The 19,553-nt window shown below is 46.1% G+C and overlaps 1 protein-coding gene across 1 annotated transcript in view; it reads left to right on the forward strand.

Annotated features, from left to right (window-relative positions):
* The window catches only part of LOC141121952 (uncharacterized), a 234,718-nt gene that overhangs the window by 114,106 nt on the left and 101,059 nt on the right, over nucleotides 1–19,553 (forward strand). The gene's annotated exons all lie outside the window — the stretch shown is intronic.

The following is a 19,553-nucleotide window of genomic DNA, read 5'->3' on the forward strand; positions in this document are numbered from 1 at the left end:
ACCCAAGCCTCCTCCCCCGAATACAACGGCTTCCTCCACGAACGGGGATAATTCAGGTGAGCACCCAGCTCCTCCAATGGCCCCTCCAGCTCCCTTAACTGGGTCTGCACTGTCCCCCACCACAAGGGCAGACACTGACCCAGCAGAGTTGCCCCCCTAAACCTCAGGTGGAGCTCCGGGCTCCGCATCCACAGCCCTTCTCTCTGCCTTCCAGGCTGACTTTGAGTCCTGGGCTTCCAAGATGGAAACTTCTCTCCATATTGAACTGAATGCCCTCAAGCAGCAGGTCTCGACATCGGAGACAGCTGTGTCTGCCCTGGCTATCACCCAAGAGGACCATACAGCCCGTATAGTGGCACTTGAAAATGCATCCACAGCTCATCTTTACCGTCTACGAGAAGACCAGCTCCGCATAGAGGATAGTGAAAACCTGCAGTCGCAGAAACAACATTAGCCTGCAAGGTGTCCCAGAGGCAACTTCAGGTACTGATCTTAAACCCATTATCATATCTATCCTCAATCGGGTTCTGGGCAGGGAAATCGCATCCCCTATTGAACTTGACAGAGTGCATAGAGTGGGGGGCATTGGGGGGAGACCTAAGAGACCGCCCTCGCAACGTCCTTTGCCGAGTTCAATATTATACCCTGAAGGATGAGATCTTGCACAAGGCCTGGCACTTGGGCCCAATAAACTTTGACGGATCCTCGATACACCTATATCCTGATCTTTCCTGCAATACACTGTACATGTACCGAGTGGTCTGCCCACTGCTGGAGTTGATTCGCCAAGTCGGTGATACCTACACTTGAGGCCACCCGTTCAGTATCAAAGTAACCCGGGATGATAACAACAAATTTTTCCTGTCAGATCCGGACCAACTTCCTGCCTTCTTCCTCTTCCTGGACCAAGACCCTATCAACATCCCAAACTGGTTGGACCCTCCAGATGACTGCCAGAGGCTGCCAGGCCTGGGCCCTCCCACGCAACAACATAGACACCCAAGATCTAGATAGGTATCTTCCAATCCTAGAGTACGGCGACCCATGTCACCGGAAGATTGACCCGGACTCTTTCAAGTGAGACCTGAACTGGTTCCTCTTTCCCTGTCTTCTGCTCTGCAAGAAGGTTATGGTTCTTGCCCTGGACTTCAGGCAGGTCTGCCTTAGCTATGTTTTTCTACTTATGTTTCCCTCCTAGTGTATCATACTCATTACTACATTTACCTGATATTGACAGTTTTGATGTCTTGCTTGGCTCGGGGATTCTTTCACTGCCCTCTGCTGGTACGGTTGTACCTGCCGGGGCTCTGGCTGAAAAGTTGGCAATGTTGCTACTCTTTATTGTTTTATAGGCGACCCGTTTGGCACCAGACCACCCTGGCCTTCACCATATACCCTCCCCGCATTGATATAACGACAATGACATAAATGCTCCGTGTGTTTCGCTACACTTGGAGCCTTCCCCTACCATTTTGGTCTTGGATTCTTTTGAGGGGGGTGTGATCTGGGCCCAAAAGGAGCCATTTACTGATTCTCCTGGGATTGTTCCTGCTATCGTTGTGTCTTCTATATGCCATGGGCCAGTGGACCTGTGGACTGCCTTGCTGGTTCCGGACTATGGTCCTTTGACCTCTCGTGGGGCTTGCAAGTCTCCCCTCAGTGCCAAGCTATTCCTGTAGTATCAGACTAGTAAATTTTATCAAAAGTAACCTATGTGCATTTACACTGATATCAGAACTATACTATGATAAAGATCATAGATAACGATGTTATTGATGTAGTAATTGGTGTTCTCAACCTACACATGTCCACATAGGTATACTTGTGCCTTTACTTTGACCCCCAGCCTGCTCTTATCCTGCTCCTTTATCTTTCATGTACTTTTACCATGTTTATTGTACCCACTGTTACCAGTGGCGATAGGCGATCACAAATGGGTACTCGCAGTATATATTTAAGATATACGCTGCGCTCTTTTGTAGCTAAGGTTTTAAGCAATAGATGTCACGGTCGATGGGTGTGTTACTTATACGTTATATATGCCTGCTATGTTGTTGGGATCACATTTCAGCTATCCTAACCTTTGATCTCTTTCCCTAAATAGGATTGGCACGGTTTGTGCCTACTATGTGATCACAGAGTGTCTCGCTTTTGCGGACGCTTTAGTATTTTTTGAGACACCTTTCCTAGGTGCTCTCTCTGACCACCCTCTCTCCCACCCCTTTCCTTTCATGTATCCCTTCCCTCTCCAACTTTTCCCTGACCCCCCCTCCCTCCCTCTACTCCACTCCCCTTCCTTCCCTATTTTTCTTATTCTCTTTTCTTCTTGTCTATCCACTATGGCCCACACGGTGATCTCTCACCCCCGGCTACAAATTTGCTCAATATCAATGGCCTCAATGTTGCCTCTAAAAGCGGACACATTCTCTATCAAATGCACAAACGCCAAGTAATGTGCTCCTTCTCCAAGAGACCCATTTTCACTCTCCTTCCACCCCTTCCTGTTCCAACAGATACTTCAACAGATGGTTCCATAGCACTAACCCAACCCAGAAAGCCAAGAGAGTATCTAATGCTTTCCATAAATCACTCCCCTTGGAATTGCTTGATCATCTCTCTGACCCTCAGGGAAGGTATGTTTTTGTGAAATTCTCGCTATGGGGTAGTAAATTTATGGTAGCTAACATCTACCTACCAAATGTCTATCTAGTGCCATCCACTTTACAGTACTTGAGGATTCTGTCCGGATTCATGGAGAGTAAGCTCATCTTGGGTGGAGATTTTAACACCCCTCTGGGGCCACTTTTGGGCTCTTCCACCTCATGGTCGTGTATCTCATTCCCAAAATTAAGGGCTTTGAAACGTGCATTCTACGATCTGCACCTTGTGGACGTTTGGAGGGTGCTGTACCCCAATTCTTGGAACTATACCCACTTTTCACATGTACATCAGACTTATAGTCACATTGACTACTTATTGAGTGACCACAGCTGTCTGGATTGGTCTTCTGAGTGCGAAATAGACTCAATGATCTGGTCTGACCACTCTCCTATACACCTGATATTCTCAATCCCCTCCACCCCGATCAGGGAGTGGACTTGGCACTTAAATGATTCATTGCTTACCAATTCGGAATGTGTGGCAAGGGTTTCGGACACAATCTCTAACTATTTTGTGGACCATGCTTCAGATACGACATTACGTTGCCCATTCAATGGGAGGCACTAAATGCAGTTCTACGCGGAACCTTTATTCAATTGGGTACACGTCTGAAAAAAGGAAAGCTCAGCTGCTATTATGGCTGCAATCCAAACACTTAGAAACTTGGAAACTGAGCACAAATGTTCCCCAACAGTAACAATGCTTACGGACGTTTCCAAGGCCGATCCTAAACTCTGGGAACTATATGAGATTTCCACACGCACATATGCGGATAAGCTCGCTTTCCACCAGTATAAGTTCCAAGTGGGGTAGGTCATTGGCTCGCTCCCTGCATCCAAAAGTATATTCCACTTGTGTCCCATATTCGGGGGGGGGGTGCATGGAGAATTGATCTCCACACCCTCTAAGATGGCTGAGGAGTTCAGGGACTTCTATAAATCCCTGTACAATATAGTTACATAGTTACATAGTAGGGGAGGTTGAAAAAAGACACAAGTCCATCAAGGTCATCTTATGTGTGTGATTATATATAACTGCGACTCCGCTGTCAGGTTTCCCTTCTACCTTGGAGGAAGACAAATGATCCTATGTTTCGGTTACAGCCGTTGATACCCGGGTTAATCCACTTAGATCAGGTTGGATTTGTGAGTGGCCGTGAAGCTAGGGACAATACCCTGAAGACCCTTCTTCTAACTAACTATGCCCAGACCCATGACATTCCATTATGCCTCTTGACGGTCAATGCAGAGAAGGCATTCGACTGAGTGGATTGGTTGGCAGTTCCTCCGCTTATCCCTGCAACAAATCGGTTTAGGAACTAACATGATAGCAAGGATAATCTCCCTCTACTGCTTTCCATCTGCTAGGATCGGATTAAATGGTTCTTTGTCTCCAGCCTCTCCTATCTCTAATGGGACGCAACAAGGTTGGCCCTTGTCCCCGCTCCTCTATGTTCTTACTATAGAACATTTGGCGATCGCTTTATGTAACAACCCTTCTATCCAAGGTATAACAGTCGGGCCCACCCATACTAAACTCGCCCTCTTTGCGGACGACTTGCTCCTATTCATGACGCACCCACGCACATCCTTGCCCTCAATGTTACAGGAGTTCCAGAAATTTGGGGCAGACAGTAATTTCGAAGTGAATTAACTCCCCAGGTCAGTCTGTCCTCCAGTATACCCCCCAGGTCAGTCTGTCCCACAGTATAATCCCCCCCAGGTCAGACTGTCCTCCAGTATAATCCCCCCCAGATCAGTCTGTCCTTCTGTATAATCCCCCCAGATCAGTCTGTCCTCCAGTATAATACCCCCCAGATCCGTCTGTCCTTCAGTATAATCCCTCCAGGTCAGTCTGTCCTCCAGTATAATCCCCCCCAGATCCGTCTGTCCTTCAGTATAATCCCTCCAGGTCAGTCTGTCCTCCAGTATAATCCCCCCCAGATCCGTCTGTCCTTCAGTATAATCCCTCCAGGTCAGTCTGTCCTCCAGTATAATCCCCCCAGGTCAGTCTGTCCTCCAGTATAATCCCCCCCAGATCCGTCTGTCCTTCAGTATAATCCCTCCAGGTCAGTCTGTCCTCCAGTATAATCCCCCCAGGTCAGTCTGTCCTCCGGTATAATCCCCCCCCAGATCCGTCTGTCCTTCAGTATAATCCCCAGGTAAGTCTGTCCTTCAGTATAATCCCCCCAGGTCAGTCTGTCCTCCAGTATAATCCCCCCAGGTCAGTCTGTCCTCCAGTATAATCCCCCCAGATCCGTCTGTCCTTCAGTATAATCCCCAGGTAAGTCTGTCCTCCAGTATAACCCCCCCGGTCAGTCTGTCCTCCAGTATAATCCCCCCCATGTCAATCTGTCCTCCAGTATAATCCCCGCAGATCCGTCTGACCTCCAGTATAATCCCCCAGTTCAGTCTGTCCTTCAGTATAATCCCCCCAGGTCAGTCTGTACCGCGGTTTAATTCCCCCAGATCAGTTTGTAGCTCAGTATAATCCTCCCCCCTCCCAGGTCAATTTGTCCCCCAGTATAATCTCCCCTGTCAGTCTTTTGAGAAAAAGAAAGTAACTGAAGACATCTAGTCCTCATTCCCTTTCTCTGCAGCCTCAGCTGCACTGCATATGAATGAATAAAAGTCTCTGTAAATATACTTTTGTATTCATTCACAAGCCCATAGTAAACACAGTTTGCTATACTTCAGTGATGAATGAACACAGGAGCGATAGGTACTGATTGCTCACTGTATTCATTCAGGAAGGGACTGACATGTCTACCATCCCCCATCTCCCCTCCCGCTCCTCATCTGCACACAGCACTGATCTCCCGCCCCAGCATCAGCTGCAGCCAGGTGGTGGGGAAGCAGGCCAGAAGGGTTGTTTGGAGGATGTGCAAAGGATCGGGATGGGGGGAGCTGTACAGGGGAGGTCAGAGAAGTGGTGGGGATCTACATTTAGAGACAAATCCCACTGTGGCTCCCTTGCAGCCAGTGCTGAAACAAAGTCAGCTGGTGCCCACAGAAAATGATGTCAAAATGCTCCCCCCAGGGGGAGTAGTAGGCGGGGCTAAAAAAAGTGCATGCAGTACCAAGCTGCAATATATAGGATGGTTATGGCATGCACTAAAATAGTGTCAAAGGAGTCAGGGACCCCAACACACACACACACTTCCAGGTGTCCTGACCCCTGGAAATGAGGAGGAAACCCCTTAATAGGAGGAGTGCATTGGGGTGATTAGAAGGGACCCCCTTCCACCCATCCAGGAATACAGACACATCCAGGGAAACACCCATCAAGGAATACAGGAACCTCCCTCTTTCCAGTTAAAGAAGACCCCTGACCAGGAGGACTGCATGTTGGTGATAAGATGGGTTCCCCATCGGGGAATACAGGAACCTTCCTCCAGTTAAAGGAGACCCCTAGATAATATGACTGCAGGGGTGTGATCAGAAGGGAACCCCCCACCCAGGAATACAGAAACACCCCCCCCCAGTTAAAGAAGAGCTCCAGCTAGGAGGACTGCAGGGGGTGATAAGAGAGGATCCTCATCCAGGAACATAGGAACTTCCCTTTAGTTAAAGAAGACCCCCAGCTAGGAGGACTATGGGGGAGGTGATAAGAAGGGACCCCAATGCAGGAATTCCCCTCTCTTCCCCCTCTAGTTGTAGAAGACCCCCAGCTAGGAGGACTGTGGGGGTGATAAGAAGGGACCCCAATACAGGAATTCCCCTTTCTTTCCCCTCCAGTTATAGAATACCCCAGCTAGGAGGACAGTGTGTGTTTGTGTGTGTGTGTGTGTGTGTGTGTGTGGGGGGGGGGGGTGATAAGAAGGGACCCCAATACAGAAATTCCCCTCTTTTCCCCCTCCAGTTATAGAAGACCCCCATCTAGGAGGACTGCAGAGGGGTGATGAGAAATGTGACAGACCTAGCCACGACAGAGGCTATTGGAGGGGACTGAATGACAGTCTCTTGCCGACCGATTATGGGCCCTGGCATTTGGGAGAACTGTGCTCGTTGTGAGCTGTATGCCTGGGGACCCTGGAAGTAATGTTACTTTGGATTCAAGTCCATGTCCCCCCAAAACACAAAACTCTGGGAACCCTGTATGTGCCATATTATAAATAGTGACTGCTTCACAATGTTGTGTGTATATATTGTGTGTTGTCTCATGCTGTTGTGTACTATTTGCTGTGATCGTTTGGGGTGGGGCTGTATTCCAATGTTCTATTGTGTCTGCCTGCCTTGGATATCACAGGATGTGTATTTCTATGGAGAGAGGGAGGATTCCTCCAACAGCTATCCCTGCTGATAAGACTGTGTACTGATGATACGTTAAACACTCCTGACCTGTGTGTCCATTGTCATTGAACAGTTTAACCCACCCTGTTTTCCAAGGGTGGGGGGGAAGTATTTTGAAGTGGGATCTGTATAAGATATTTTTGAATAAAGAGTTATTCCTGCTTGAACCTCAAGACAGAGCCTTGTCTCGTATTTGGGGAAGAATTATTTGTATGGGTTTCTTGTTTGGCTGATGGAAGTGTTCAGTAGCTGCCTTTGTGTTTGGGTATGGAATGTCCTAAACGACTTTAACCCCTTTCATACTCGAGGTGTCGTTACAAGAAAGGACTCCAATCCAGAAATATATAGAAATTTCCCCCTCCAGTTATAGAAGACCCCCAGCTGGGAGGATTGCAGGGAGGTAATAATAGGGGACCCCCATTCAGAAAGATAGGAACTCTCTTCCCTCACCAGTTCAAAAAGCCCCCCAGCTGGGAGGACTGCAGAGGGGTGATGGGGGGGATCTTGCTTTGCTCACCCCCCTCTAGTAAAAAGTCCACTGGCCAGGAATACTGCAGGCAGCTGCCCCCTCCTCCCTCCGGAGAAGGTGAATGGTGTGTAGGTACTAGTAGTGAGTGTGAACAGATCCAGAGCCATACACACACAGCAGTCCTGGAGGGGGAGGGGGTGACTCACAGTAACAGAGAAGGAGGAAGAGATCCTGCACAGTTCCGATGTCTGTGATGGAGCTCTGGGTGGGTTGTCACTGCTACTTCTACTTTCTGTGTTCTCCACGCTACTGAAACCATTCTCTCCCTTCACTCACTGTACCAGGACAGCCGATCCCGGGCTCTGCACAAGGGGGAGGGTGGAGGATCCAGAGTGAAGGAGGGGAGAAGCATGTGCAGTGAGTTAAAGTGCCCCCTTCCCTTATAGTTAAAAGCTCTGGAAGCCGACAGTAAGGGAGAGGAGGATTGGTGCTGCAGGGCTGCCACTGATGTTTCTGGGTCTCAAGCAGACAGAAACCCGGGCAGAGGATTCAAAGCCCGTACTGCCGGGTGAGTCCCAGACAGGTGGCAACCCTACTCTTGGCTTGGATTCTTTGTACCCATATAACAGATGTTCTACATGACTAAATCTGCAATCAATTTTACTGCAAAATCAAAGGTGCCAAAATGTCTCCCCCCCGAACAGTAATATATTTCTATCCCCCTTGGTGGGAGTGGAGATGACCCATCTATAAGGATATACAGTACATACACACAGCACAAGGCCGTGTTCACACTACCAGATGTTTCTCTGGGATGCAGTTCCTCTGAGCTCCACAAGGTGGTGATCTCACCTCTACCAGGACAGGAAGTCTCTATGGAATACAGACAGGAAGTGATGTCAGGTACAGAAGACAGGAAGTTCTGGGTGAGAGGTCAGTTGGGAGGACTAGAGAGAAGATGTTGCTGGAAGTGGCAGCAGAGGAGGTAATAAGATCTTATTTTCTATTTACACCCAGTAACCCCCCGTCATGTCCGTCCTCTTCCTCCATAGTCACTGTGATGTCTTTTATCTCCAGCAGATGATGATACACACATATATAGTGTGGAAATGTAGAATAACCCCGTATATTACAATGAGGGAATTTATGGTCTGTACCACGAGGGGGGTTATTGATGTCAGTAAATGTCGGTTCCAGACATTGTATGTGGGGGGAATGAAATGATAATTAAAGGTTAGGATTAGGGAAGATTTCTGTAAGATTTTACACAGGAATGATCAGCGCCCCTCCAGAGACACTATGATGAGTCTCACAATAGGAGTCTGAAAGGTTATTGTGTCCCCGATCACCTCCACACCAGTTATTGTGTCCCCGATCACCACCACACCAGTTATTGTGTCCCCGATCACCTCCACACCAGTTATTGTGTCCCCGATCACCTCCACACCATTTATTGTGTCCCCGATCACCTCCACACCAGTTATTGTGTCCCCGATCACCTCCACACCAGTTATTGTGTCTGATCACCTCCACACCAGTTATTGTGTCCCCCGATCACCTCCACACCAGTTATTGTGTCCCCGATCACCTCCACACCAGTTATTGTGTCCCCGATCACCTCCACACCAGTTATTGTGTCCCCGATCACCTTCACACCAGTTATTGTGTCCCCGATCACCTCCACACCAGTTATTGTGTCCCCGATCACCTTCACACCAGTTATTGTGTCCCCGATCACCTCCACGCCAGTTATTATGTCCCTGATCACCTCTACACCAGTTATTGTGTCCCCCGATCACCTCCACACCAGTTATTGTGTCCCCGATCACCTTCACACCAGTTATTGTGTCCCCGATCACCTCCACACCAGTTATTGTGTCCCCGATCACCTCCACACCAGTTATTGTGTCCCCGATCACCTCCACACCAGTTATTGTGTCCCTGATCACCTCCAAACCAGTTATTGTGTCTCTGATCACCTCCACACCAGTTATTGTGTCTCTGATAATCTTCACACCAGTTATTGTGTCCCCGATCACCTCCACACCAGTTATTGTGTCCCTGATCACCTCCACACCAGTTATTGTGTCCCCGATCATCTCCACACCAGTTATTGTGTCCCCGATCACCTCCACACCAGTTATTGTGTCCCTGATCACCTCCACACCAGTTATTGTGTCCCCGATCATCTCCACACCAGTTATTGTGTCCCCGATCACCTCCACACCAGTTATTGTGTCTCTGATCATCACCACACCAGTTATTGTGTCCCCGATCACCTCCACACCAGTTATTGTGTCTCTGATCACCTCCAAACCAGTTATTGTGTCCCTGATCACCTCCAAACCAGTTATTGTGTCCCTGATCACCTCCACACCAGTTATTGTGTCCCTGATCACCTCCACACCAGTTATTGTGTCCCTGATCACCTCCACACCAGTTATTGTGTCCTCGATCACCTCCACACCAGTTATTGTGTCTCTGATCACCTCCACACCAGATATTGTGTCCCCGATCACCTCCACACCAGTTATTGTGTCCCCGATCACCTCCACACCAGTTATTGTGTCCCCAATCACCTCCACACCAGTTATTGTGTCTCTGATAATCTTCACACCAGTTATTGTGTCCCTGATCACCACCACACCAGTTATTGTGTCCCCGATCACCTCCAAACCAGTTATTGTGTCTCTGAGCACCTCCACACCAGTTATTGTGTCTCTGATCACCTCCAAACCAGTTATTGTGTCCCTGATCACCTCCACACCAGTTATTGTGTCCCCGATCACCTCCACACCAGTTATTGTGTCCCCAATCACCTCCACACCAGTTATTGTGTCTCTGATAATCTTCACACCAGTTATTGTGTCCCTGATCACCACCACACCAGTTATTGTGTCCCCGATCACCTCCAAACCAGTTATTGTGTCTCTGAGCACCTCCACACCAGTTATTGTGTCTCTGATCACCTCCAAACCAGTTATTGTGTCCCTGATCACCTCCACACCAGTTATTGTGTCCCTGATCACCTCCACACCAGTTATTGTGTCTCTGATCACCTCCACACCAGTTATTGTGTCCCTGATCACCTCCACACCAGTTATTGTGTCCCTGATCACCTCCACACCAGTTATTGTGTCCCTGATCATCTCCACACCAGGTATTGTGTCCCCGATCACCTCCACACCAGTTAACGTGTTTCCCCTGCCTGCCACCTGTACCTACCCTGGCCTGTTTATTGACCATGAGTCTGCCTGCTGCCTGGACCAATCCTTTGCCTGTTTGCTGACCGTGTCTCTGCCTGTGTGCTGAACTGACCCATCTGCACAGCCCACTGATTACATACCTGCAAGACACCACGCCAATGAACATTACATTCCTTGCTTGACTTATAAGAACTGGGACTGCTATAGATAACGCTACAATAAGCTACATTACCTGATCACTCATACAGAGGTGACCATTACACTACATTAGCTTCTACACAATTGGTTGATTTTTGTGATATACAAGATACAATGGGCTCCATTCACTAAAGCAGATCACATGCGGTATTTAGGTGATCAGACTTATTTCCCAAATACCACATGCGATGCATGTCAATTCACTTTCCTTTTTATGTGGTATTTACCTCCAAAAGGAAAAATGTTCAGTAAACATGGCATAAAACAGTGATAAAGTCAATTCACAGCAGGAAATAAATCAATAAATGCATGTTGTAATTAAGCAGTGATCGAAGCATGCAATATTTAACCGCTTCAGCCCCGGAAGGATTTACCTCCTTCCTGACCAGAGCATATTTTGCGATTCTTTATTGCGTTACTTCAACTGACAATTGCGCGGTCGTGCGACGCTGTACCCAAAAAAAAATTGACGTCCTTTTTTTCCCACAATTAGAGATTTCTTTTGGTGGTATTTGGCACCTCTGCGGTTTTTATTTTTTGTGCTATAAACAAAAAAAGAACGACAATTTTGAAAAAAAAGCAATATTTTTTTACTTTTTGCTATAATAAATATCCCCAAAAATATATAAAAAAAAAATTTCTTCCACAGTTTAGGCCGATATGTATTCTACATATTTTTGGTAAGAAAATCGCAATAGGTGTATATTTATTGGTTTGCACAATAGTTATAGCGTCTACAAAATAGGGGATAGATTTATGGCATTTTTATTATTAATTTATTTTTTACTAGTAATGGCAGCAATCTGCAATTTTTATCGGGACTGCAACATTATGGCGGACACATCGGACACTTTTGACACTATTTTGGGACCATTGTCATTTATACAGCGATCAGAGCTGCAAATAGCCACTGATTACTGTATAAATGACACTGGCAGGGAAGGGGTTAAACACTAGGGGGGCGATCAAGGGGTTAAGTGTGTCCTAGGGAGTGATTCTAACTGTGGGGGAATGGGCTCATTACAAAATGATAGAGATCACTGCTCCCGATCACTGGGAGCAGTAGATCCCTGTCATGTTGCTAGGCAGCATGCCTTGTTTACATAGGCATCTCCCCGTTCTGCCTCTCCTCGGCGCAATCACGGGCCGCCAATGAACATCAAGTTTGCGGGACCCGCAGACACGCTCCCGCATTGTCAGCAGCGCGGCGCGCCCGATAGGCGGCAAATTTAAAGGGACTTACAGGTACGCCCATTTGCCTGCCTGTGCCATTCTGCCGATGTATACCGTATTTATCGGCGTATAACACGCGCTGGCGTATAACACGCACCCCAAGTTTAGGAGAGAATTTTAAGGAAAAAAACTTTTAGGAGGGAAGTTTAAGGAAAAGAAACTTACATTAAAATTCCCATCAATGCAGCCCCATCAGTGTTCATCTGCAGCCTTTTCAGTGTCATTGCAGCCTTTTCAGTGTCAGTGCAGCCTTGTCAGTGCAGCTTTGCCCCAGTGCAGCCTTGTCAGTGCAGCCTTGTCAGTGCAGCCTTGTCCCCAGTGCAGCCTTGTGAGTGCAGCCTTGTCCCCAGTGCAGCCTTGTCAGTGCAGCCTTGTCAGTGCAGCCTTGTCCCCAGTGCAGCCTTGTCAGTGCAGCCTTGTCCCCAGTGTCCATGCCTCCTGCCGCCGCCGCCGCCATACACATGGTAGTAGTTTTAAATATGGCGCCGCGGAGTTCGGAGGGACTCGGGGCCGGCGGAAGTGAATGAACGCCGCCGAGATACACATAGCCGAGGGTTCTCGGCTCTTTCCGGCGCCGCTCACAGTCCTGCCCAGTCCCGCCCTATGATGGACATAACACAGGTCCAATGGCGGGACTGGGCGTGACTGTGAGCGGCGCCGGAAAGAGCCGAATACACCCGACTATGTGTATCTCGGCTCTGTGATTTCGGCGGCGCTCGTTCAGCACCGCCGAGTCCCTCCGAACTTCGCGGCGCCATATTTGAAACTACTCGCTATGTGAATGTCGACCGTGATCGCCGACATTCACATAACGATAGCGGGGATCGGCGTATAACACGCACCCACGACTTTCCCCTGATTTTAAGGGGAAAAAAGTGCGTGTTATACGCCGATAAATACGGTATGTGTGTGTGGCGGTCGGCAAGGGGTTAAGGAATATGTTTGATTTTAACTGAATGTTAAGGAGCCGGCAGATGCTGGGATCCTTAACAATCAGTAAACAACATGGTTGTTAAGGAGGAGGTGGTCCTTAACAACCATGAGTCATCTGCTGAATGTAAACAAATGAATTGCCCACATTTAAAAATTAAGAAAAATAAAAACATGGCCCCCCCAATCCATACCAGGCCCTTTGTCTGGTATGCATTTTAAGGATAACCCCACATTAATAAAAAAAAAAAAACATACCAAACCCTTATCCTAGCATTCAGCCCAGTAGGCCAAGAAAGAGGGGACAAGATAATGCACCCCCTCCTGAATGATACTAGACCACATGCCATGAATATGTGGGGTGCTTTGGGGCAGGGGGGCTCCCCCCTATATAAGCCTAAAACTTTTGACCAGCAAATAAAGCCAGCTTTTTTTTTTCAGTAGTAATAATGATCTTCACCAACTTATTAAAAGCTATGACACTATGCCGTAGCTCCCAACTGTCCTTGATTTCGAGGGACTGTCCCTGATTTGAAACAAAGTTCCTCTGTAACTCTTTCCTCCTCATTTGTCCCTCATTTTGGTCTGATCTATAGAGTTGTATATGATATGCACTTTTTATCTTCAGTTAAACTCGAAATTGCTGCATCTGTAAATTTCAAAAGCCAGTATAAAGGAACCTTCGTTTTTTTGTGTTAGTTTTGTAACGAAACATCCCACACTCCGCTTGAGTGCTTTCCTCATATACCGCTTCCTTCCAGTCTGAATAAAGATATCAGATATTCCAACCACTGACAACCAGAAAACAAGACCATACTCATTTGGTTTCTCACCATGAACTGTTTATTAGAACAAGAATACAGTCTTATATACAGTTGAAGAGGAGATCCCCCCCCCTAATGCTCATATTACTCTAACAATACACCTGTAACCAGAAACATAAATTAACATGAGCTAGATAACTAATCCCTTAAAGCAGCCGATGTGACTCCGTGCCCATCTGGCCATTGTTGTGATTAATCAGGATTTCACTACAGGTCAGACTTGTAGTCACCGAGCTTCACACAGTAGATTATACATTATCATTAGTATAAACACAGGACACCTTCTCACAATAGCAGGAGCTCCAGTAGGAGTCGGCCCGTCTCCTACATTGTACAGAGGCCAATGTGATCAGCTCTTTCAATAACATGTTGAGTTCAGAATCAAACAAACCAAGAATAGTCTTTATATACAGTGGGGACGAAAAGTATTCAGACCCCCTTAAATTTTTCACTCTGTTATATTGCAGCCATTTGCTAAAATCATTTAAGTTCATTTTTTTCCTCATTAATGTACACATAGCACCCCATATTGACAGAAAAATGCAGAATTGTTGACATTTTTGCAGATTTATTAAAAAAGAAAAACTGAAATATCACATGGTCCTAAGTATTCAGACCCTTTGCTCAGTATTTAGTAGAAGAACCCTTTTGATCTAATACAGCCATGAGTCTTTTTGGGAAAGATGCAACAAGTTTTTCACACCTGGATTTGGGGATCCTCTGCCATTCCTCCTTGCAGATCCTCTCCAGTTCTGTCGGGTTGGATGGTAAATGTTGGTGGACAGCCATTTTTAGGTCTCTCCAGAGATGCTCAATTGGGTTTAAGTCAGTGCTCTGGCTGGGTCATTCAAGAACAGTCACAGAGTTGTTGTGAAGCCACTCCTTTGTTATTTTAGCTGTGTACTTAGGGTCATTGTCTTGTTGGAAGGTAAACCTTCGGCCCAGTCTGAGGTCCTGAGCACTCTGGAGAAGGTTTTCATCCAGGATATCCCTGTACTTGGCCGCATTCATCTTTCCCTTGATTGCAACCAGTCATCCTGTCCCTGCAGCTGAAAACCACCCCCACAGCATAATGCTGCCACCACCATGCTTCAATGTTGAGACTGTATTGGACAGGTGATGAGCAGTGCCTGGTTTTCTCCACACATACCGCTTACAATTAAGGCCAAAAAGTTCTATCTTGGTCTCATCAGACCAGAGAATCTTATTTTTCACCATCCTGGAGTCCTTTGGGTGTTTTTTAGCAAACTCCATGCAGGCTTTCATGTGTCTTGCACTGAGGAGAGGCTTCCGTCTGGCCACTCTGCCATAAAGCCCCGACTGGTGGAGGGCTGCAGTGATGGTTGACTTTCTACAACTTTCTCTCACCTCCCGACTGCATCTCTGGAGCTGAGCCACAGTGATCTTTGGGTTCTTCTTTACCTCTCTCACCAAGGCTCTTCTCCCCCGATAGCTCAGTTTGGCCGGACGGCCAGCTCTAGGTAGGGTTCTGGTCATCCCAAACGTCTTCCATTTAAGGATTATGGAGGCCACTGTGCTCTTAGGAACCTTAAGTGCAGCAGAAATTTTTTTGTAACCTTGGCCAGATCTGTGCCTTGCCACAATTCTGTCTCTGAGCTCTTCAGGCAGTTCCTTTGGCCTCATGAGTCTCATTTGCTCTGACATGCACTGTGAGCTGTAAGGTCTTATATAAACAGGTATGTGGCTTTCCTAATCAAGTCCAATCAGTATAATCAAAAACAGCTGGACTCAAATGAAGTTGTAGAACCATCTCAAGGATGATCAGAAGAAATGGACAGCAACTGAGTTATATATATGAGTGTCACAGCAAAGGGTCTGAATACTTAGGACCATGTGATATTTCAGTTTTTCTTTTTTAATTCTGTGTTTTCCTGTCAATATAGGGTGCTGTGTGTACATTAATGAGGAAAAAAATGAACTTAAATGATTTTAGCAAATGACTGCAATATAACAAAGAGTGAAAAATTTAAGGGGGTCTGAATACTTTCCGTCCCCACTGTATATCCTGGGAGATATTGTGGATAAATATTACTGTCCCATTTTAAGTAATCCAAGCCATATTTTCTCAGTCACCCTGTGCCCCAGACATAGGAGGTGCATGGGGAGCTGAAACAAGGGTTTCCCAACCTTTCCAAGGGACTCTGGGTTCCATGAGCCCTCCCGTCACAATTCTCATTTAAGGGGGCGTGGCAGGGGGTGTGTCCTATGCTTTCATATTTTTGCTAATAGGTGCCCCTCGTTCCCATTTTAAAAAGTTGGGAGGTATGCCCTAGGCAACTTGTCTCCATGTTGATTAGGACAAGGACCTCAACCCTGGCCAGATGGTTGTGAAGATCTGGGGCTGGGGGGCTTATCGGAATCTGGAAGCCTCCTTTAACAAGGGGGGAGATCCTCCTCCTAATGTGAATGAGTATGGGGTACATAGTACTCTTACTTATTCACCAAAAAAGTGGTAGAAGTCAGTAAAATCACACAGCCAGTTTTTGACAATTTCTTTATTCAACCCCCCCAAAAAAAAATATCCCCAGAAGTAGATCCAACATCGATCACAATGAGCGCCAGCCGCAGACCCAAACGAAAAAAAAACCTCACTCACGCTGACGCTTGGCTCCCTGTGAATGACAGCTCCGCAGCCTCCCACTGCTAAATAAAGTAAGGGGCGGGGCCACCCAATGACATCATTGGGTGACTCCAGCCCCTTAGTACATCATCCACCCAGCATGCCACTGTCAATGGGGGTCTAGTATGGATCAGTGACCCCATGCTATTTTTTTTTTGCAATTCTTTTGTTTACTTTCTACTGTCAGCGAGGAATCCCGCTGACAGCAGATGACTCATGGTTGTTAAAAACATGGCAGTTACCCAATCCTTAACAACCATGATAGTTACTGGTTGTTAAAGGAGTTGTAAAGACAAAAGGTTTTTTTATCTTAATGCATTCTATGCATTAAGATAAAAAAACCTTCTGTGTGTAGCAGCCCCCCCAACACCCCCCAAATACCTACCTGAGCTCCTTCTCTCTCCAGCAATGTCCATGATCCCCACAGCCATCTAGTACACTCCTGCTGATTGGCTGAGACAGAGCCGTGGCACTATTGGCTCCCGCGGCTGTCAATCAAAGCCAGTCAGCCAATCAGGGGAGAGAGGGGGTGGGGCCAGGTCGGGGCTCCATGTCTGAATGGATACACAGAGCTCTGACTCCGCTTGAATGACAACTTCAACTTTGAGTGCCCCCTCAGCCAGCAAGCTGCTGGTTGAGGGGGCACTCAAAGGAGGGAGGGGCTAGGAGCAGCAAAGAGGGACCCGAGAAGAGGAGGATCCGGGCTGCTCTGTGCAAAACCAACTGCACAGAGGAGATAAGTATAACATGTTTGTTATTTTTGTTTTTTTAAAAGCAAGACTTTACAATCACTTTAAGGATGCCAGCGGCTGCTCACTCCTTAACAACCAGCTCTTTACTGCTTCTTAAGGACGCTGGCTATAACCATTGTAAAATTACCACAAGCTTTAACTTAATAAAATACCTCATGCATATTTTAGTAACAATATGCGAAAAACATTAAAAACTCGAATGCCCTGTACACACGACCGGTTTTGCCTTCGGTATAAACTCCGAAGGTTTCTCCGACGGAACTCCAACGGAATTCCATTCAAGCGGTCTTGCCTACACAGGGTCAAACCAAAGTCCGACCAAAGTCCGACCGTCCAGAACGCGGTGACGTACAGCACGTACGATGGGACTAGAAAAATGAAGTTCAATAGCCAGTAGCCAATAGCTTCTGTCTCGTACTTGCTTCAGAGCATGTGTCGTTTTTGCTCAGTCGGAACAGCATACAGACGATCGGTTTTACCGATAGGAATTGGTTCCGTCGGAAATATTTAAAACATGTTCTATTTCTAGGTCCGTCAGAATTTTCGAAAAAATAAGTCCGATGAGGCCTACACACGATTGGAATATAGGATAAAAAGCTTCCATCTGACTTTTTCTGTCAGACATTCCGCTGGTGTGTACGTGGCATAAGTGGTATTTTACCACAGTTCTTAAAGCGGTAGATATTATTTAGTGAATTGGGCCCAATGTCCGGTATATAAGCAGTTCAGACAGTGAAAAAGTCTCACACATGTGGTATCACCATACTCAGAAGGAGTAGCAGAATGTGTTTTGGGGTGTAATTGTAAGTATGTCCATGCTGTGTGTGACAAATATCTCATTAAACTGACATTTTTGTGTAAAAAAACAAAAAAATAATTTTCATTTTCTTTCCGCATTTTTCAAAAGCTTGAGACAACAAAATTAAGTCTTTAAAAGACCGACCATGCCTCTTAAAGAATACCTTGGGGTGTTTACTCTCCAAAATAGGGTCATTTTGTGGGTGTTTCTGGTGTCCTGGTGCTCCAGGGCCTTCATAAATGTGATAGGTAATCAGGAAATTAGATTACCTAGAACTCCTGAAGGTGCTCCTTGGATTTGTGTTGGCAGGCTTTGAAAAAGTCTCACACATGTGGTGTCACCATACGCATAAAAGGTTAGCAGAATGTGTTTTGGGGTGTAAGTCTAGGTATATCTATGCTGTGTGTTAGAAATGTCCTATTATTTAACAACTTTGTGTAAGAAAAAGTACATTTTCATTTTCTTTCCTGCATTTTCAAAAACCTTGTGGCCAAAAATTACATTTTCAAAAAAAAAAACACCTATGATTTTCAGAAAATATCTGGGAGTATTTACTTTCCAAAATGAGGCCATTTTGTTGGTGTTTCCACTGTCCTGGTGCTCCAGGGCCTCCAAAAATGTGATAGGTAGTCAGGAAATTAGATGCATAATTTATGCTCCTTGAAAGCCCAAAGGTGCTCCTTGGATTTTGGGTCCCTCTATGCATCTAGGCTGTGAAAAAGCCTCACATACAGTATGTGGTACCCTTTTACGAGGCATAGCAGAATGTGTTTTAGGGTGTAATTCTAAGTATGCCTATGCTGTGTGTGAGAAATAACCTGCTTCTCACACTTTAAAAAAAAAAAAAAACCTCATTAAAAACAAAAAAAATTTAGACAACTAAATAACAGCTTAAAAAAACTCACCATACCTCTTACTAAACACCTTGAACTGTCTACTTTCCAAAAAGGGGTAATTTCGGGGGATATTTGTACCATCCTGGAATTTTAGGTCCTCAAGAAATGAAATAGTACATCAGGATTGCTCAATTTTCAAATCTATCCCATAGTTTGTGGACTCTACAACTTTCCTACAGACTAAATAATATACACCAATTTAGGCTATTTTTACAAAAGAAATATATCAGAATACAGTTTGGCTTGAATTTATGAAGACAATTATTTATTTGCAAAATTGTATAACAGAAAAGTTTTTATTTTTCAAACTGTCAGTATGTTTTAATGCATATAGGAAATGACTAAAAACCTAGTGGGGATTAAATATCACCAAAAGCACACTCTATTTGTTTGAAAAAAAAATACATTTCATTTGGGTAGAGTGTTACATGAGTAATTGTCATTCAAAGTGTGAATGCGCTGAAAGCTGAAAATTGGCCTGGGCAGGAAGGGGATTAAAGTGTCCGGTATTGAGGTGGTTAAATGTCCAGCAAACCTCCTATTGCCCCCCCCCCCCCACATCCACTCCTATTATTGTGTGACCAATACCATCCAAATAATTCTTATTTTAATTTCCAAAAGTTATCCGTCTACAAGGAGACCTGTATAGATC

Source organism: Aquarana catesbeiana, unplaced genomic scaffold, assembly GCF_042186555.1.
Source record: "Aquarana catesbeiana isolate 2022-GZ unplaced genomic scaffold, ASM4218655v1 unanchor235, whole genome shotgun sequence".
In the NCBI taxonomy this organism is placed as follows: domain Eukaryota; kingdom Metazoa; phylum Chordata; class Amphibia; order Anura; family Ranidae; genus Aquarana; species Aquarana catesbeiana.